The sequence below is a fragment of the Schistocerca serialis genome, chromosome 6 (genome assembly GCF_023864345.2).
Source record: "Schistocerca serialis cubense isolate TAMUIC-IGC-003099 chromosome 6, iqSchSeri2.2, whole genome shotgun sequence".
Lineage (NCBI taxonomy): Eukaryota > Metazoa > Arthropoda > Insecta > Orthoptera > Acrididae > Schistocerca > Schistocerca serialis.
Window position 1 is genome coordinate 300,804,246 of NC_064643.1, and position 22,405 is coordinate 300,826,650.

General features: G+C 44.8%; 1 protein-coding gene and 1 non-coding gene across 2 annotated transcripts in view; both read left to right on the forward strand.

The window, feature by feature from the left end:
* LOC126484166 (ADAMTS-like protein 4) overlaps positions 1 to 22,405 on the forward strand; it is a 755,922-nt gene that overhangs the window by 422,299 nt on the left and 311,218 nt on the right. The gene's annotated exons all lie outside the window — the stretch shown is intronic.
* Trnat-ugu (transfer RNA threonine (anticodon UGU)) lies at positions 13,105 to 13,179 on the forward strand. The gene has a single exon. It is a non-coding gene; the product is annotated as a tRNA-Thr (tRNA).

Here is a 22,405-nt window from a genome sequence, read left to right on the forward strand (position 1 = left end):
GAACATGTCATTCCGGTTTTTGGACTAACAAAGAAAATGCGTAACGCCCTCTGATCTGTACAGGCTCAACACCATCCTCAGTAAATAAAACTATATGTAGGGCGTAGGGTGTGGTAAAGTTTACATCGAAAGTACAAGGAGAAGCCTGAATACGCTTCTGATGGAGCACAGTAATCTTTGTCCACTAGAGAAAAACTCGGTTTTAGCAGAGAATGCTCTTCAATCTCGAAACCATGATTATTCGAAGTTTCCGAAACCAAAATTTTATTTACAGTTACGATCTATTATCCAAGTATATTCAGAGACGCGGTCTAAGTACAACTTAAGTCAAAGGAGCTGATAGAGGAGTGGAAATACAGCTCTGATATAGTAACTTACGATCTTGGAAATAATTCTGAACCAGTGAAAGTTTTGGGGTGACAGGAACAACAGGCCGGCCGATGTGGCCGAGCGGTTCTAGGCGCTTCACTCTGGAACCGCGCGACCACTACGGTCGCAGGTTCCAATCCTGCCTCGGGCATGGATGTGTGTGATGTCCTTAGGTTAGTTAGGTTTAAGCAGTTCTAAGTTCTAGGGGACTGATGACCTCAGATGTTAAGTCCCATAGTGCTCAGAGCCATTTGAACCATCTGAACTAGTAACAACAATGCGAATCAACGCGCATGCACTTTAACTTCAGTAAAAGTAACGGACTGTTTACTCAGCGATGTAGTACATTACAAAAGGTGTTCAACATGGAGAGCACCACACTCATCAGATGTATTACATCTCAGTAGAAAATCCTGGTTCGTCTGATGACGTTCGTGCGACACCTGCAGTATTTGGTAAAGCGCGGCAGGATTTTCTACGAACATGTAATGCTTGTATGGAGGTCGTCATCTTGAATATTTTCTGCAATGTACAACGTCGTTGGGAAACAGTACAATACCTTTCCTGAACTTACAACGCGTGCGCATTGATTGTCCTTGTTATTGCTGACGTTTCAAAGCTTTCACTGAGTCAGGATTACGTTCAAGACCATGAATTCCTGTTCTAAAGTCGTATTCCGAGTCCTCTATCAGTTCTTTCACTTTGAGCGCAAATTTTTTGATCATCCTGTATATAAACAGGAGAGCAGTTTTAACAGAAAAGTAGTACCCATGAAACTTTGAGATATATATTGGCAGAAAAACATTAAGTCCATTCACAGCCCATCGTGGAACCATCGGCACGGAGCCACCGCAGTGTTATTCTCTGCCAATAGCGTCATTGGATGCGGAATGGAGGAACTCGGGGTGTATACGGTTCTCCCTGCCATTGTCAGTTTTCATGACATGCAGCTGCTACTAGTCGGTCAAGTAGCTCCTCAGTTGGGACCACGAGGCTGACTGCATTCTTTTTCAGTCCTACCACCGAGGGAAGGTCCCTGGCAGTACCAGTAATCGAATTGTAGCCCGATGCCTGGCAGTCAGCCTGGCAGAGCGCTCAGCTGAGGAGGCGACAGCTCTGCAGAATAGTTTTTTGACAGACGATAGCTCGATGGTTATCTTTGTTGATCCGTTGTGGATATAGGACAGCGGCCGGTCAAATCTTTAGCAAGGAAACTGTCAAGCAGCCGTATGTTTTAAGAAGTTATTTTATTTATGATACCAGTTTCGCCACCTCATTAATGGCAACTTCAGGCCCCTATGGACTCCACGTGTAGACAGTCATATATATTGATACTTGGATAACTGGAGCCATCAGTATCTGTATTCCGTGAATTCGAAGACTTGACAACAAATCTTCGAAATAAACACTCCAAAAATGAATCCACGGAATCCAGATATCGATGGCTTCAATTATGCAAGTATAGACACATCCGTCTGTACACAGAGCGCATAGGGGGCATGAAGATTTCATTAATGAGATGCCGAAACTTGTCGTCAAAATAAAACAACTTTTCAAAGCATACGGCTGTTTGACGATGTCCTTGGTAAACATTTGATGGTTAAGTTTTATGCTTGACAGGTACACTGAAGAGCCAAAGAAACTGGTACACCTGTCTCATATCGTGTAGGGCCCCCGGGAGCAAGCACAAGTACTGCATCACGGCGTGGCATGGACTCGACAATCTCTAAAGTAGTGCTGGCGGGAATTCTCGATGAATCCTGCTGGGCTGTCCATAAATCGGTAAGAGTAGAGAGGGTGGAGAACAGCACGTTGAAAGGCATCCCAGATATACTCAATACTGCTCATGTCTGAGGAGCCTGGAGGTAACCGGAAGTGTCCAAACTCAGAAGAGTGTTCCTGGAGTCACTCTGTAGCAATTCTGGACATTTGAAATGTCGCATTGTCCTGGTGGTATTGCCCAAGTCCGTCGGAATGCACAACGGATGCAGGTGATCAGATAGGATGCTTAAGTACGTGTCAGGTGTCAGTCGTATCTAGACGTATCAGGGGTCCCAACTGCACACATCACACAGCATTACAGAGCCTGCACCAGCTTGAACAGACCCCTGCTGACGTGCAGGGTCTATGGATTCATGAGACTGTCTCCATACCCGTAAACCTCCAACCGCTCGAAACAATTTGAAACGGGACTCGTCCGACCAGGCAGCATGTTTCCAGTCATCAACAGTCCAATGTCGGTGTTGACGGGCCTAGGCTAGTTGTAAACCTTTGTGTCGCGCAGCCATCAAGGGTACAAGAGTGGGCCTTCAGCTCCGATATTTCATTGAATGATTCGCACGCTGACACTTGTTGTTTGCAAAGCATTGAAACCTACACAAATTTGTGGAAGGGTTGCACTATTTTCACGTTGAACGATTCCCTTCAGTCGTCATTGGTCCCGTTCTTGCAGGATCTTTTTCCGGCCGGAGCAATGTCGAATATTTGATGTTTTACTGAATTCTTGATATTCACTGTACACTCGTGAAATGGTGGTATGGGATAATCCCCTCTGTATCACTAACTCGTGGATGCTGTGTCCGATCGCTCGTGCGCAGACTGTAACACCACGTTCAAACTCACTTTAATCTTGATAACCTGTCATTGTAGCAGCAGTAAACGACCTAACAACTGCGCCTAACACTTGTTGTTTTATATAGGCGTTGCCGATCACAGCATTGTACTCTGCCTGTTTACATATCTCTGTATTTGAATAAACATGCGTACACCAGTTACTTTGGGGCTTCAGTTTATATTTTTTCTGCCTATCGCATACAAAGTTCTACCACGTTCCCTTCTCACGATATTTATGTAGCTCTCGGCCTTCCGATCCGTCAGTCGGCAAGTCTCAGTGAAATCACACGCGCCTCTGACGATGTCCAAAACAATGACGGAAGCAAATATGTTTCATGAATCACGACCATAAAAGTACACGAGGGACAAAGGAAACCCGTAGTCAGAGTCTTGCCGCGCGGGATTAGCCGAGCGGTCTAAGGCGCTACAGTCATGGACTCTGCGGCTGGTCCCGGCGGAGGTTCGAGTCCTCCCTCGGTCATGGGTGTGTGTGTGTTTGTCCTTAGGATAATTTAGGTTAAGTAGTGTGTAAGCTTAGGGACTGATGATCTTAGCAGGTAAGTCCCATGAGATTTCACACCCATTTGAACGTTTATTTTTTTTTCTTGTTTTAAGCTACGTTTTACATTTCCGATTCTGACACACAATAAATAACACATCGGTGATTTCACATGGGGCTAATTCATTCTCAATATATAACTCTTTTGCGATATCCTAATGTTACAAGGAACTCACATAATTTTAGCCACAGCGTCAATGGAATTTCAGCGACTGATTATAACTGCACTGGTGCAGTGCAGATCGCTTATTTTATGTTTAAATCCACCTTCAGATTAACAAAATTTCGTTTTCTGTTACGTACACGAACACGATGCGCTATTTGTCAGTTGTCTGTGGAAAGACATCACGCGTAACTACGGGGGTAGGACGTCAAACGGGCCGACTTGGAGCAGGAGAGGCATCACAGGACATTTTAATAACCAGTGTCTACACTTTTACAAATAAATTCATAAAACTTTGTCAGCATCACCAGGAAGGACTCAGGATTCACACTCATGCAGTGGAAGTTCGAAAACATAACAAAATAAATTTTTTTACGTGTCAAATTTCATCATCTTTTTCACTTACTAATGGCAGGATTTGTTGCTATAGGTACACTTTTCTTCATATGTTGGAGAGATTCTTCGATGAATTTTGCACAGCATACATACCGTACTTACAGGTGTACGAAACTCTAGAATTTATTTAATTTATGAAAAAACGAATGAGCTGTTATATTTTAAACTTCATGTTTAGAAAAAACACAAATTTTATAGTTAATTACCTCAATTTTTACCATAGTTTTTAATAGATTTTGAAAATTCTAGAATTTCATACACTTTTAAGTATGGTTTGTATGCTGTGCAAAATTCATCGAAGAATCTCTCTTTCTTATGAAAAAACGTGTACCTACAGCAACAAATGCAGCCATTAGTAAGTGAAAAAAATGATGAAATTTCACATGTAAAAAGAATTTATTTCGTTCTGTTTTTGAACTTCCATTGCTATGAATGTGAATTCTGAATCCTTCCTGGTCATGCTGACAAAGTTTTATGAATTTATTTGTAAAAGTATAGACAGTGGAAATTAAATTGTCCTGTGGTGCCTCTCCTGCTCCAAGTCAGCCCGTTTGACGTCCTACCCCCTCAAGTAGTGTGTAAGCTTAGGGACTGATGACCTTAGCAGTTACGTCCCGTAAGATCTCACACACATTTGAACAGTCAGAGTCTTCATTGTTTATCGTCAAAGATTTGAGTTATCGTGTAGTCTCTACGCGGTAATTTGAAATGCGTGGAGAGTTGCTGAGACAACCTGCTGGTAAGCTGTCGCCTGGAGTAGGCGAGACGGTGCAGCGGTGCCGTGTCAGCCATCGCGGCGGAGGCTCCCTAACCGAAGCGGGGTCAGCGTTCGAGCGCAAGTGATCGTCCATTACGCGCTGCGCTCCGGCCGGGCAGGCCCGGCTCGCACAAACAAGACTCCGCGGCCAACGAGGACAAATGTGCGGGCAGGTGGCCGCCCCGACCCGCGCCAATTGCGCGCCGACCCCTGCGGCCGGCGCGGTCAACGAACGCCGGACTGCGCCCACCGAGCGGCCGCGGCGCCGGCGAAGGTCTGCAGCGACACGCGTGCGCCGAAACGCATTGCCACGCTCCACAATGAAGTTACCCCGCGTACTTCTGCAGAGGGCGCGAGAGCCCGACTGGTATCGCAAGTGGAAACCTTCAGGCACACGTCCCACAGTTACGATTAGCACTTGCCTCGAAACTTCTTCCGATGTCTGTGCGGGAGGTATAAGTCTTGGGTAATAAGGGATTATAATACTGTTTTCTTTGCAGTGTCAAAATTTTATTGATACAGGACCAGCAGCCTTTATTAATACACTACTGGCCATTAAAATTGCTACACCAAGAAGAAATGCAGATGATAAACGGGTATTCATTGGACAAACACTATACTAGAACTGATATGTGATTACATTTCACGCAATTTCGGGTGCATAGATCCTGACAAATCAGTACCCAGAACAACCACCTCTGGCCGTAATAATAGCCTTGATACGCCTGGGCATTGGGTCAAACAGAGCTTGGATGGCGTGTACAGGTAAAGCTGCCCATGCAGCTTCAACACGATGCCGCAGTTCATCAAGAGTAGTGACTGGCGCATTGTGACGAGCCAGTTGTTCGGCCACCATTTACCAGACGTTTTCAATTGGTGAGAGATTTGGAGAATGTGCGGGCCAGGGCAGCAGTCGAACATTTTCTGTATCCAGAAAGGCCCGTACAGGACCTGCAACATGCGGTCGTGCATTATCCTGCTGAAATGTAGGGTTTCGCAAGGATCGAATGAAGGGTAGAGCCACGGGTCGTAACACATCTGAAATGTAACGTCCACTGTTCAAAATGCCGTCAACGCGAACAAGAAGTGACCGAGATCTGTAGCCAGTGGCACCCCATACCATCACGCCGGGTGATACGCCAGTATGGCGATGACGAATACATGCTTCCAATGTGCGTTCACCGCGATGTCGCCAAACACGGATGCGACCATCATGATGCTGTAAACAGAACCTGGATTCATCCAAAAAATTGACGTTTTGCCATTCGTGCACCCAGTTTCATCGTTGAGTACACCATCGCGAGTGCTCGTGTCTGTGATGTAGCATCTAGGGTAACCGCAGCCATGGCATGGTCTCCGAGCTGATAGTCCATGCTGCTGCAAACGTCGTCGAACTGTTCGTGCAGATGGTTGTTCTCTTGCAAACGTCTCCATCTGTTGACTCAGGGATCGAGACGTGGCTGCACGATCCGTTACAGCCGTGCGGATAAGATGCCCGTCATCTCGACTTCTAGTGATATGAGGCCGTCGGGATCCAGCACAGCGTTCCGTATTACCCTCCTGAACCCACTGATTCCATATCCTGCTAACAGGATCTCGACCAACGCGGGCAACAAGGTCGCGATACGATAAACTGCAATCGCAATAGGCTACAATCCGGCCTTTATCAAAGTCGGAAACGTGATGGTACGCATTTCTCCTCCTTACATGAGGCATCACAACAACGTTTCACCAGGCAACGCCGGTCAACCGCTGTTTATGTATGAGAAATCGGTTGGAAACTTTCCTCATGTCAGCAGGTTGTAGGTGTCGCCACCGACGCCAACCTTGTATTAATGCTCTGAAAAGCTAATCATTTGCATATCACAGCATCTTATTCCTGTCGGTTAAATTTCGCGTCTGCAACACGTCATCTTAGTGGTGCAGCAATTTTAATGGCCAGTAGAGTATTTCATGAAGCATTTATTAACGTATCCGTCGCTGTTGCAGTACATATGTTAGGTGGCTAGTTTTGAACCAAGTTTGATTCTGACTCACTAAGTAGGAACACGTTGACTGTGACAGTAATCTGCCACTACTTTGTAAACCACGTATTGCGTTGTTTTCATCAGTCATTTTCAGTGCAGCTTTAGTAGGTCAAGCGTGAGAATTAGTCAGCTGGTTTGAAACTGGCCGCGTAACGGGTGTACTGCAACTGTGACGGATTTGTTAATAAACTAATCACGAAATAAAATACTCTTGTTGTACTGCGCTTCCTCGTGCGGGTTCCGTAACCTCTGGAAAACAGTAGTCCAAGACATGCTTTGTACTGCACAAGCACAATTGGTCCCCTTGTGTAGCTTCATCGGTATGCTCTGGGGTGATCAGGAATAGAGCGAATACGAGTCCAAAGCTGAGGGCTGCACAGATTAGAAATCATAGCGCCGCTGTTGAGGGTGTTAGACGAAAATTGAGGTCATGTGTACAACGGCAAAGTCCCTCCATAAGTAGATGAACAAAAAAAGTTCGATAGGTTCAATATTATAGTCCACACTTCACAGTGAAAACGTACAGACATAAGAACGTGTTTTCAATTCTGCGGGCACCAACGGTGACGTGAGTCGAGTCTCAGAGTGTACGGAAATGGCGAGTTCAGAGATGATGTCATAGGACCCGGTGGCGAGTTTCAAGTGAGTATACAGATCTCAATTCTGATCCCTTGCCTCCTTCGCAAAGTGGGTACATCCAACAATCTTCATACAACATATAGGAACTAATAAAACCATCAGTGTTCTCACCAGTTTCCTAACCCAGAACAGACGAGGCTAACTCAAGAGAAGTCACAATTATAATTGTCACACCCCACCGACGATGCATTTCAACTTTTCAGAAGCATAGTTTAGATATTTGACTGATGATTTCCACTGAAACGGCTAGGCCACAAGTGTTCCTGGGTCCCTAAAAGAGCAGTGTTGGCCGGCCGGAGTGGCCGAGCGGTTCTAGGCGCTTCAGTCTGGAACCGCGCGACCGCTACTGTCGCAGGTTCCAATCCTGCCTCGGGCATGGATGTGTGTGATGTCCTTAGGTTAGTTAGGTTTAAGTAGTTCTAAGTTCTAGGAGACTGATGACTATAGATGTTAAGTCCCATAGTGCTCAGAGGCATTTGAACCATTTTTGAGCAGTATTGTTAAGACTCGCAGGTTCGCCACTCATGAATGACTGGGGCGAAATGCTTTTTCTGTCAGCATCGTCTTCTGACCAGTTCGCACAACATGTTTGTGCCAGTCAGTCACATACTTCGTGCCACGTTACTTTAGCTTTCTGTGCCGTTTTATATCAACCGCTGCGTTAACAAAGCAGTTGATATTTCCAAGTAACTTGGTGGGAGAATGTCTCTCTTAGCCAATATGTCTTGTATCGAGGAGACAGTTTCTATAAATAAATAAGATATACATAATTCAAAAGCAGGATTGTCATTCCTTGACTTAGTTTTTGGTGGATTCCGAAATTTTTTACACGCGCAAAGGCGACCCGACGGTAGGGGTGCCAGTTCAACGGCTGAGCTTGGCACAGCCCCTTTCGGTAACATCTGTCTGGCCCCATTCCATCTGTTCATTCAGAAACAGATATTGTGTGTCTTATACCCTCTGTCAGCCTGACTAGCTTACCATCCACACCTGCATCTAACCTCACTTCATTTTTTTAGGTAACCCCAACACCCGCCTTTAAACTTCTTAGCTCCTTAGAAATGTGTCCTGTTCCAATGTAGCAGTAGACAGTCTGTGGCCACCCGTAGATCACTCAACTTTGGCGCTATGGTGATCGCTATAAAGAATTTGCTGTGTGGCTGTTGGCAGTGATCAACGAACTATTTAAAAATGGCTCAAATGGCTCTGAGCACTATGGGACTTAACTTCGAGGGCATCAGTCCCCTAGAACTTAGAACTAAAAATGGTTTTGAGTACTATGGGACTTAACATCTGAGGTCATCAGTCCCCTAGAACTTAGAACTACTTAAACCTAACTAACCTAAGGACATCACACACATCCATGCCCAAGGCATGATTCGAACCTGCGACCGGATCAGTCGAGTGGTTCCGGACGGAATTGTCTAGAATCACTCGGCCACAGCGGCCGGCGCAGACCCACAAAGGAAATTTCACATTTATGATATACACAGTATGGATCTCTATACAACTAATCTGCATGGCTCACAGATGGTCGATCTCTCTTGGCGTGTGCACACCTATCACCGCCACAACTGGTCTCCCCTTTTGTGTTTCTTCAGCACAGCTAGGGAATAGGAATTTTTATTCACCAGCCAACCAGAATCCAGGAAAAGTCACGCTACCTTTTATGGTGACTTGATAGTCTGCTTCCGTGGCCTGAGATCCATCACAACTGTGTTGTTACTTCACAACATCACCTGTATCACCGTCCGCCCCCGTAGCTGAGTGGTCAGCGTGACAGACTGTTAATGCTAAGGGCCCCGGTTCGATTCCCGGCTGGGTCGGAAATTTTCTCCGCTCAGGGACTGGGTGTTGTGTTGTTCTAATCATCATCATTTCATCACCATCGACACGCAGGTCGACGAAGTGACGTCAAATCGAACGACCTGCACCAGGCGAACGGTCTACCCGATGGGAGGCCCTAGCCACACGACATTTCCATTTTTTACCTGTATCACCATGCCACGAGAGCGCGACTGCGAGTGCAAGCAGTATACTGCATCTTAAAGAAGGTGACCCCTCGCGTAGCTCCTTTGCTTTTATTGACATATTGGGCTAATTACAGTACCATCTCGCGGAGGGCAGCCAGTAGTGACATCGTAAAAGATGTCCAATTAGTGCTGCAACCAGTTACGTAATGAAGTAACCCCTTATTTCCATTACAAGTTTATAATCATTTCAGGCCAATCAGGCAGGTAAGGCGTGCACTGTGATCATTAAAGCATCGTCTTGAACATTACAGGTAATTAGAGAAAAGGGTGAATATATAGGGTATAATTAATTTCGAAAACTGACACTCAAAAAACTGTCCCGTAAATTTGGCTCTGCAAGCCAGAAGCTTGCAAGGTAATTGCGAATATCTTGCTACGAAGCATCAATGACTTAAGTATAAAATATTGCCCCAATCAGTACAAATGTTTTTTAAAATGTAAATCAATCTCATAAGCCCATTTAATTTTCAGCATCATTCTGTAACACCATTTTTCGAAATCTTCGATTCTCTTCTTTTTCTGTTTCCATAAAGCATAATCATATTCACTTCCTTACAATGCTCCAGAGATAAAATCTCAAAAACTTCTTTCTTACTAAAGGGTTACGTTTTGTACAACCAGATTTCTTTTGAGTGGATTGCTCTCTTTCCCTGCGCTAGTCTATATTTTATGTCCTCCATCTTTCGCTCGGTAGTTGGACAAAAGTATGGGAACACCGTGAGAAAGGCACGCTTGAGCGAAAATGGAGATACTAGATAAGCCCGCAGGTTGCACTGTTGTAGTTAACAACAGACAGCACGTGTGTAACGTCCTCAATATGTTGCAAGCGTCAGTTGCGGTCAGAACAGTGTTCTGTCTAGTTGTGAGTGCGTTACGTCGAAAGTATGTGAATTCGAACGTGGGCAAACTTTTCGTGGCCTTATGGTCAGTGCTACTTAAGAAAAGTAGAAGAAGTGTTTCGTGTTTCAAGAGGCACCTTATCGAAGATTTATACCGCATACAGGTAAACAGGAAAAACGTCATCCGCTAATATGAAACTTCTTGGCAGATTAAAACTGTGTGCCGGACCGAGACTCGAACTCGGAACCTTTGCCTTTCGCGGGCAACGTACTGGCAGAACTAAAGCTGTGAGGACGGGGCGTGAGTCGTGCTTGGGTAGCTCAGTTGGTAGAGCACCTGCCCGCGAAAGGCAAAGGTCCCGAGTTCGAGTCTCGGTCCGGCACACAGTTTTAATCTGACAGGAAGTTTCGTATCAGCGCACACTCCGCTGCAGAGTGAAAATCTCATTCTGGAGTCATCCGCTAAGTCGCAACGCGGACTAAAGCGTGTGTTGAGCTACCGTGGCGCACGTTCGTTGAAGAGGATTGTGACCAAATATAAGAGGACGACAGCTGCAAAAGTAGCAGTAGAAGCGAATGACGCTCTTGCGTACCCCGTCAGCACCAAAACAGCAGAAAGGAGTTCGAAAAGCGGAGAACTGGAAGGAGAACTGAAATTCCAAAACCGCTCATCAGCAATACAAATTCCCATAAGAAGAAACCGCGGCTCCGAAGCTACAAAACCTGGACTCTGGAGGCATGGAGGAACTTAATTTGGTCCGATATGAGTCTTGTTTCACACTGTTTCCAACTTCTGGCCGAGTTCACCTCCCAAGAGTGAAACATGGCAGGGGATTCGGTGATGATTTGGACAGCCATATGCTGAAAGGTAGCATTACTGACAAGGATTGTGTGACCATTTTGGCTGATCAAGTCCACCTCACGGTAGAATGTTTTTCCCCCAGTGGTGATGCAGTAATCCAAGACGACAGGACCACTCTTCACATGGCACGCATCACTCAGGACTGGTTTTGTGAGCACAAGGACGATCTGTCGCATTTCCCCTTGCCACCACAATAATCACATCTGAATATTATTGAGCCTTTGTGGTTCACTTTCAGTATTATATATGACGATAGTATCTGTTCCCGAAAGAACAGTTACTGTTGATGACCATGCAGCTTTGCTAGAATGAAATGATAATTAAATGGACACCCTAGCTGCAAACTGGCGTTCATATGCTTCATTGGGGACATGTTGAAAATGTGTGCCCCAACCGGGACTCGAACCCGGGATCTACTGCTTACATGGCAGACGCTCTATTCATCTGACAAGGGGAAGGCCTCAGACACGGCCAAATTTGGCAGGTCGCTTGCGTACAACCTAAAACGAAGGAATCTAAGATATTTTGGGTCAACACCCCCACTTTTTTGAGAAAATCACCCCTAAATGTTATGACGAGCAGTCGACTCAAAATTGGCAGGATCAATAGATAATTGTAAATAGAGCATTTTTCATCATCAGGTATGGGGTCCGAAAACGCATACTTTTCCAGAAATCGAGGTAAGAAACCACATGGTAAACGCTTTTCGCCGACAGCACCGATAGCGCAACGGCCAAGGTAACTGGCTGGGAATCAGAGAACCTGAGTTCGAATCTCGAAGAAACCTGGCGGATCTTCTTTTCGTTTGTATTTTTCCATATCTCAGTTGATAGGGATAGGAGAGTTAATAAGGTAAGTAAATCAATAAGGAATGATAATAATAAGTTAGGCAAATAACCCTCCTATCCCTATCAACTGAGATATGGAAAAATACAAACGAAAAGAATAACATCCGCTAGGTTTCTTCCAGATTCGAAGATTCCCAGACAGTTACGTTTTTTTTCCTTTTTCTTTTTTTTTCATTTTGTTCGTTGTTCATCGTTGGGTTTGGTCTTTGCGGAAGTCACATGACATCCGTGTTCAAGTTCGTTTGTTGATCCTTCCACTCAGATTTTTTTTTTTTTTTTTTTTTTATTACAGAGGCCAACCAGCTCTCTGACCGAACACACTGAGCTACCGTGCCGGCTTTACCTGGCCGTTGCGCTATCGGTACTGTCGGCGAAAAGCCTTTACCATGTGGGTACAGAAGCGGCAGTTGTAAAAGTTTCTCTCCTCGATTTCTGTAAAAGTTTGCGTTTGCGGACCCCATACCCGATGATGAAAAGTGCTCTAATTACAATTATCTATCGATCTCTCCAATTATGAGTCGATTGCTCGTCATAACCTTCAGGGGTGATTTTTCTCAAAATGGCGGGGGTGTCGACCCAAAATATCTTAGTCTTTCGTTTTAGATTGTACACAAGCAACCTGCCAAATTAGAGCCGAATCGGTTGGCCGTGTCTGAGGCCTTCCCCTTCTGAGCCACCGAGGGCACAGAGGATAGTGTGCCTGCAGTGACTTATCTAGCAAAGCTGCATGCTCATCAACGGTAACTGTTCTTTCGGGAACAGATACTACCGTCATACATAGTTAAAATATGGCTTCCAGGCCACTGACCTTCTTGTGCGAACGCACACGCTATGCCCGAACTCGTACGGGACTTGGCAGATTAATCTCCCACGAGTAATGAGTATGATGGGCAAACATCAATTAGGTCCACTACGAATGTAGTGGTGTGGACATATTGGAATGTGGGTCTCACGGGGAGCGTGCAAGGGATAAGTCCCTGCAGGCGCACTATCCTTTGTGCCCTCGGTGGCTCAGATGGATAGAGCGTCTGCCGTGTAAGCAGGACATCCCGGGTTCGAGTCCCGGTCGGGGCACACGTTTTCAACATGTCCCCAATGAAGTATATCAACGCCTGTTTGCAGCTAGGGTGTCCATTTAATTGTCATTTCACTTTGAGGAGATGGGTGCGCGATCGCTACTCCATCATCGTTAACTGAATTTGCGTCTCTTCTGCAGGAAGAATGGTATAAGATTCCCTCGAAAACCTTTCAGGACCTGTATTTATGCATTCCGAAACGATCGGAATTCTACTATTAACACCAAAAATTTTCCTACACGCTTTTTGGCCTACTAATGTGTTGTGTTTGACGTTTTCCCATTTTTTTCATCCCTTGTACGTGGAGCATAATTTTTCTACTTCTGATGTAGAATTCCAATTTTTATCTAAGTTTATCGTTCATTCATTTCTGCCGTAGCTTACTACTTCCGTTTTTTGCCTGTGTTCTCAAATGACCACTCTGTTCGAAGGTCCTGGACTTCACAGAGGACAGCAACATCACCAACGGATCTCACCCTTCATCGCGAGCTCCAGTTTCTAACAACCCTACCACAACAAAGGTCAAAAATTTAATAATGATTGTGGTGTTGCTCACGCTGCGAAATACTGCATTTTCGGGCAACAACAAAGTTATTATGTGGCAGGTGTCATTACAGCACAGTTAATAAAATCATTTCATGTGATAATGAATAAACTAGGCACTCATCTTTTCGTGTTTCCCACGCTGGTCTCGTTGGAAAATCATGGCTCAATCGTCGAAAATCTAGGTGGTGATGATTCCAAGATCGGATGTAAAGAGGCCTAGGTTTTATTCTGCTATATTCAAAAGTTTTGTAGATGTGTTCCACAAACCATTCTTGAAAATTAAACCTTTGAAAGTTAGCACAATGGTGATGTAAAAAATAATCAGCACTCCGAATTTAATTTACACTTCCTTTTTATTGCTTTTGTTGCAATATGACGTAACACCCAAAACATCACATTATAAAACATACTTGAAAACATCTTCCTCACAGTCACTGTTAAAGTTCACATTTTATAAACCGACTACAATATACGTCTTTCCAACATGACGTCCAAGACTTGACTTTTTTCAAGGTCCGACTCTCTAACTAACTAATAATCGCTTACGCGCCCAAAAATCAGAGTTACAAGTATGTCAAAGATCATAGTGACTAAAGAAAGAATACACATGAGAATAATATCATTGCAACATAAACATATCGATGTATCAAAGTATCTCTACATTAATGAAATCAAATCTGAATGTTGCCTCAGAAACATGTTAACTACTTTACAGAAACACAGTAGTATTGCTGGTATCGAGAGGTTCAGGTGAGGTGCCGTAATGGTTACGTAATTGACGTACCATTACAAGTTCAACTTCTGGACATTTCGCTGTACACTAACGTAAACGTTCAGTACCTAAAGCCACCTTGTTATCTTCTGCCAATGACGTCATTCGTACGCGGTCTGGAGCGGCTTGCTGTCAACACACCACTTTCCCGGTCGGTGTCAGCTTCCCAGAGGCAGGCACCGCTCCTCATTAATTACCATCACGAGGCTGAGTATGCCCCGTTCCAGTCATACCATCAAGGAAAAATCCTTGGCAGTACCGGGAACCGAACGCGGTTCCTCAGCTTAGCAGTCAGCCACGCTGACCCCTTACCTGCTGCGACGAACTGAATGGCCCGCCACGGCCAGTAGACGGAGCTTGAGACTGAACTAAAGTAAAAAGAAATGTCACTGGCCCTGCGCCTGGAATCAGCACGACCTCTTTATCGCTGTCGGTCGCCCTCACAGCTGCAGGTTTCCATGGAAACAGGTGCTCCTGGCAGAGGTGCAGGCAGCTCCGGTTCAAAGCGGCGGGCGGCATTTTAACGAGGGCGCGCGCCGCCCGGCCGGCCCGCATCACTCAGCGTCGCCATGTTTGCACGGGCCGCATTGTCCGCCGGCAGCGGCGCGCGGTCGCCAGCGGCAGCTGCTTACCGTCCCACACGGCGCAGCTCACGCCCCGACAGGAGAATATCGGCGCGGCACAGCCGACTTATTTTTAAGGCAGATTATTTGGAATACCTCGCTGTTAGGACGCAATTGGAAACTGTTGACATATGGGCAACGAACCATTCTGCTGCACACTGTATTCTATTCATGTCATATGAGTTAAGTCGATACAAGAGTCCGCGATTATTTAAAGCAGTTCTTATTTTGTAATTTTCAGTGTAGATTGTAATTGTACTTGAATTACGTAACCATTACCGCACCTCAACTCAACCGCTCGATACCAGCAATATTCTACAGTGTTTCTGTAAAGTAGTTGACATATTTCTGAGACAACATTCAGATTTGATTTCATTAATGAAGAGGTACTTTGATACATCGATATGTTTATATTGCAATGATATTATTCTTATGTGTATTCTTTCTTTTGTCACCATGATCTTTGACGTACTTGTAACTCTGAAGTTTTGGGCGCGTAAGCGATTATTAGTTTGTTAGTTAGTTAGAGAGTCGGACCTAGAGAGAGTCAGGTCTTGGACGTCATGTTGGAAAGACGCATATTGTAGCCAGTTTATAATATGTGAACTTTATCAGTGAGGAAGATGTTTTCAAGTATGTTTTGTACTGTGAAGTGATGTTTTGTGTGTTACGTGATATTGCAACAAAAGCAATAAAAAGGAAGTGTTACTTAAATTCGGAGTGCTGATTACTTTTTTACATCACCATTGTCCTGCAAAAGTGTAATCTTTAAGAATGGTTTGTGAAGCGCATCTACAAAACTTTTGAATGTAGCAGAATAAAACCTAGGCCTCTTTGCATCCGAGCTTGGAATCATCACCACCTAGATTTTCGACGATTGAGCCATGAATTTACAACGAGACCAGCGTGGGAAACATGAAAAGATGAGTGCCTAGTTTATTCATTATCACATGAAATGAGTTTATTAACTGTGCTCTAATGACACCTGCCACATAATAACTTTATTGTTACCCCAAAATGCAGTATTTAGCAGCGTGAGCTACACCACAATCATTATTAAATTTTGACCTTTGTTGCGGTAGGGTAGTTAGAAGATCCCACAATATCACCTACAGTGACTTTTTGATAAGGTGCTTGTAAGATACAAAATAAGTTTGTGTTCTCGAGCGTCCGCTGCGCGATATACGTCTTGCAGAAACATTGTAAATAGAGAAATCCAAATCGCTGCTATGTGTAAAGCATTTAGTGTTTTTTTACTTGTTTGTGATAGACGAGTTTCGGCTACAGTTCCCTTTACTAGCTGCCTGCGAGTAATACGTACTCTCGCTAACCTTCGTTTATATTGGGTGAGTGTACAATAGTACTTACATCTAATTGGTTCTGACGTTCAAAAATCATCGATTGGTGCTGTCAGTGTATAATGATTTGGTTGTCGTGGTGTCAACGCCAGACACAACACTTGCTAGGTGGTAGCCCTTAAATCGGCCGCGGACCGTTAGTATACGTCGGACCCGCGTGTCGCCACTATCAGTGATTGCAGACCGAGCGCCGCCACACGGCAGGTCTTGTCTAAAGAGACTTCCTAGCACTCGACCCAGTTGTACAGCCGACTTTGCTACACTGACTACATACGCTCTCATTTGCAGAGACGACAGTTTAGCATAGCCTTCAGCTACGTCATTTGCTACGACCTAGCAAGGCGCCATATGCTTCAAGAATGTATTCTGAACTGATAATATTGTGAATCATGTACCGTCAAGAACGGCGTTCATCATTAATGGATTAAAGTTAAGTAGTAAACTAATTCCGTCCGCTTTCTGAATTCTAATTCCTTGTCATGATCCAGACCTCACGTCAGTATAGTCCTTCCCTCCTCACGCCAGCCTGCGTGAGCTAAACGCGTGCATTTCGGCATCCACTAGTAACACGGTGTTGGCTCTTCTGCCAACACAACAGTTGTTACTTCTTATAGTTGGCGTGATTATACAGGGTGATTTAGCTGGCCCTACATATGAGTTTTATGCAGCTCACAACGTCAACAAAGAGATTATCGTATTCTCTCGCTCGATGTTTGCAAACTACGCTGAAGCGCCAAAGAAACTGGTATAGGCATGCGTATCCAAATATATAGATATGTAAACAGGCAGAATACGGCGCTGCGGTCGGCAAGCCTCTATAAAACAACAAGTGTCTGACACACTTGTTACATCGGTAATGCTGCTACAATGGCAGGTTATAAAGATTTAAGTGAGTTTGAACGTGGTGTTACAGTCGGCGCACGAGCTATGGGGCACAGCATCTCCAAGGTAGCGATGAAGTAGAAATTTTCCCGTACGACCATTTCACGATTGTACCGGATCAGGAACCGGTAAAACATCAAATCTCCGATATCGCTGCGGCTGGAAAAAGATCCTGCAAGAACAGGACCAACGGCGACTGAAGAGAATCGTTCAACGTGACAGAAGCAATCCTTCCGCAAATTGTAGCAGATTTCATTTCTGGGCCATCAACAAGTGTCAGCGTGCGAACCATTCAACGAAATATCGTCAGCATTGGCTTTCGGAGCCGAAGGCCCAGTCGTGTACCCTTCACGACTGAACGACACAAATTTTTACGTTTCGCCTGGGCCAGTCAACACCGACACTGGTCTGCTGATGACTGGAAACATGTTGTCTGGTCACACGAATCTCATTTCAAATTGAATAGAACGGATGGAAATGCACGGATACGGAGACAACCTAATAAATCCATGGGCCCTGCGTGTCAGCAGGGGACTGTTCAATCTGGTGGAGGCTGTATGATGGTGTGGGGCGAGTGCAGTTCGAGTGATATGGGACCCCTGACTGGTCTAGATACGACTCTGACCGGCGACACATAAGTAAGCGTCCTGTCTGATCACCTGTATCGATTTTGTCCATTGCGCATTGAGACGGACTTGGGCAATTCCAGCAGGACAATGCGACACCCCACACGTCCATAATTGCTACGGAGTGGTTGCAGGAACACTCTTCTGAGTTTAAACACATCCGCTGGCCACCAATTTATTTATGTCATTTAATAGCAAGACAAGCAATTTAGGAAAATTTAAACTTAATTTATTTCTCAGAGATGTTATCTTGGGGATGAACTCTATTCTTGCACAGACATTTTTGCAGTCTATTAGATAAATCATTTCAACGGGAATTTCAACAACTGCCTCTGGGATTGTAGCTTTCAGTTCTTATCTTGCACGATGTACCTTGCTTTAAAGTTGACCCCACAAGAAAAAATCGCACGCTGACAGGTTAGCGGATCTAGGAGACATGAAATGTCACCGTTTCTCGAAGTTATACGAAAGCAAAACAACTGGCGTACGATAGGCATCAATATTCGTTCTGTGTGTGACGTTGATTCGTTTTGTTACAACCAGCCGTTGTCAGTGATTTGAGAAAATGTCTGGAGTTTTCGAACAACAAAGGTTCCGAACATGGTCCAATACCGATCCGATGTGACTTAAGTCACAATGGCAAAAAAAAAGTGATCGCATGGTTTCAGTTCCTGGATGATGTGCAACTTTTATGGATCGCAGTTCCTGGATGATGTGCAACTTTTATGGATCGTAATGTAAGTTCTGTACTAATTTTCTTCGCACGCTTCAACCATGCAACTGTAAAGACAGTGTACGACAACGAATTAGAACGATGTGGACTTCTTATGACAACAGGTAGATTAGCTTCGATATTTCTCATGTACGAACGGTTCTCACCCGGCCTGGGCCTTTGTCTTTTATTTTCGAAACTGTTTCCTCAAGATTACGTACCTACTTGTTAAAAACGTATGATAATGGAACGTTATAATACAATGAAGACTTTCACAACCTATGGTTCAAATGGCTCTGAGTACTATGGGACTTAACTTCTGAAGTCATCAGTCCCCTAGAACTTAGAACTACTTAAACCTAACTAACCTAAGGACATCACACACATCCATGCCCGAGGCAGGATTCGAACCTGCGACCGTAGTGGTCGCGTGGTTCCAGACTGTAGCGCCTAGAACCGCTCGGCCACCCCGGCCGGCTTTCACAACCTATGTTTAGTTCTGTTAACAGAGGGTGATTCAGAGAAACGAGAAATTGAAACAAATAAATATTGTTATGAATAACATTTTTAATTTATTTATGTCATTTAATAGTAAAAAACGTGCGTTTTATAAATACTTAAAATTATTTCTCAAAGATGATATCTTGCAGGTGGGCTCTATTCTCTATACGTGGATCTTCCACACTGTCATTGTTTTCGTCAAATGCTTTGACGGCAAAAGTATTTTGCACACTACTCCAAGTACCCATCTTAACTACTGTAAATGGCAAGATAGCGTGAGCGGGTTTTTGTACGTTAGCGTTAAGAGGCTTCCAGGGCTGTTGTTGTTGTTGTGGTCTTCAGTCCTGAGACTGGTTTGATGCAGCTCTCCATGCTACCCTATCCTGTGCAAGCTTCTTCATCTCCCAGTACTTACTGCAACCTACATTCTTCTGAATATGCTTAGCGTATTCATCTCTTGGTCTCCCTCTACGATTTTTCCCCTCCACGCTGCCCTCCAATGCTAAATTTGCGATCCCTTGATGCCTCAGAACATGTCCTACTAACCGGTCCCTTCTTTTTGTCAAGTTGTGCCACAAACTCCTCTTCTCCCCAATTCTACTCAATTCTTCATCATTAGTTATGTGACCTAGCCATCTAATCTTCAGCAAAACAAATTTCAAAACTTTGCGTTTGACTGAATCGTCCTGTACTTCTGACGTGACAGGCCGTGGCGATGCATTAAAACTATTCACTAATGTCTCGTATCCATCCGCGGAGGACATCTTAAGAAATTCCAATGTTGTGATCGCTGAAGGTGTCTCCACAGACTGGGACGAAACGTTATTCATCGGTTTCATGCATAAACCACGGCCTCCCAGAACGTTAGTTTCAGCACACTAGAGTTTCGTGAGATGCCTTCCTTACAAAGTTACAACGTGAGCGACTGAGCACCCCTGTCACACTCCCGTATGGGTGGGTCGATCTGTTACCATCGGGTAGCAACGTGTCTCGATTTTCTGCAAACCCTTTTGACAAGTGTCCCAGTTCTCTAAGCAGCACTGTAGTCTGTATACGATTTGTTTTACAGATGCATCGCAGTGTCGCAGACTCCCACCAAGAAACCAAAGTATTTCACTGGCCGCCCTCAGTACAGATTTCCAAGTTCCGTTCCGTTTCAAATTACTTACGGTGTTTGAACGAAGTGACAGGCTCCACAGTTACACCACTAATGCTGCCTGTAATCTGATACTGCCGGGTTATTTCTCTCGCTCACGCCCATTATCTTGCGCACGTCTACATTCGGTACAGCAAGTGGGAATACCGTCTGTTACGTCAAAGAAGACTACCACTCACGGCGTACCGTTGCGCCGCGCTCTGTGCGCGTCCACCGGAGGATTCTTGAATATTTTTATATCCCGGGCCGATAGCGTTGCCTCTGAAGCACGAATCGACGCGGTTCATCTGGGCCCGAGGAGTCAATGGCCTGCGGCGGGGCGCATCTGGCCATCGGTACCGTCAGTAACGTCAATCTGTCCCAGGTCGGAGGGGCTGGTAATGGACGGCAGATGGGCGATAGCGCCTGCGCCCGCGCCGGTGTTCCTCGCAGGAACGGCCAGCCGTTAATGTCCGGCCTCGTCTTTGTGGCGCCGCGCCGCCGTCCCCGTCGCCGGTCACGCGCATCGCGTCGATCCACGCCTCACCATCGCCGCGTAGCGCAGGCGCTGCAGTCCCGGGCGCGCGCACGCACGGGTAGCTTCCACCTCCGTACGCTCTCTGAAAGCCACCGTGCAGGGCGTGGTGGAGCATGCGCCGAACCAATGCTTTCGATTTTCTACCCTGTTCCATTCGCGCGTGGGACAAGCGAATAATTTCTGTCAGCGTTTAAAAAGTATATGTATTAGTCTATAGTCGCAATTTATTTATTAACCCACTGCCCACCGGTTTCGGAACACAGTACCATCTTCAGGCCATCACATGATCAAAAAATTCGATTACATAGTCTGAGCAGTAAAAATAGGTTCTTGATTAATGTTAGTGATTTTGACTATTGCTAATAATGCTAGAAACATATAAATAATTATTATTATTATTTTAATAATGAAACTTGGATTGGTTCTTGATTAATGTTAATGATTTTCACTATTTCTAAGAATGCTAGAAACAGATAAATTATTATTATTATTATTTTAATAATGAAACTTGGATTATTTTATAATTTTTCTGAAGATTTTCTGAAGATATTGTTATTTTCCTGGTAACTGAGTGAATTGCAAGAACAATTTACAAAAATTTTATACTGTATGAGAACAAACGAATAGTATACGGTATAATGGACCTATATTGTGGACCTTAAAATGTATAGGTAGCCTCTTACCCCTGGCACGCAGTAGTCACACTGGCTCCCAAAGTATTGAACTATCAGACAAATTGTGTGATTAGATTGAAGAGTTCCTAGATAACAGAACGCAGCATGTCATCCTCAATGGAGAGACGTCTTCCGAAGCAAGAGTGATTTCAGGTGTGCCGCAGGGGAGTGTCATAGGACCGCTGCTATTCACAATATATATAAATGACCTTGTGGATAACATCGGAAGTTCACTGAGGCTTTTTGCAGATGATGCTGTGGTGTATCGAGAGGTTGTAACAATGGAAAATTGTACTGAAATGCAGGAGGATCTGCAGCGAATTAACGCAGCTGGGTTGATAGAAGAGATAGAAAAGATCCAACGGAGAGGAGCGAGCTTCGTTATAGAATCATTTAATAATCGCGAAGCCGGCCGGTGTGGCCGTGCGATTAAAGGCGCTTCACTCTGGAACCGCGTGACCGCTACGGTCGCAGGTTCGAATCCTGCCTCGGGCATGGATGTGTGTGATGTCCTTAGGTTAGTTAGGTTTAATTAGTTCTAAGTTCTAGGCGACTGATGACCTCAGAAGTTAAGTCGCATAGTGCTCAGAGCCAATAATCGCGAAAGCGTTACGGAGATGATAGATAAACTCCAGTGGAAGACTCTGCTGGAGAGACGCTCAGTAGCTCGGTACGGGCTTTTGTTAAAGTTTCGAGAGCATACCTTCACCGAAGAGTCAAGCAGTATATTGCTCCCTCCTACGTATATCTCGCCAAGAGACCATGAGGATAAAATCAGAGAGATTAGAGCCCACACAGAAGCATACCCACAATCCTTCTTTCCACGAACAATACGAGACTGGAATAGAAGGGAGAAC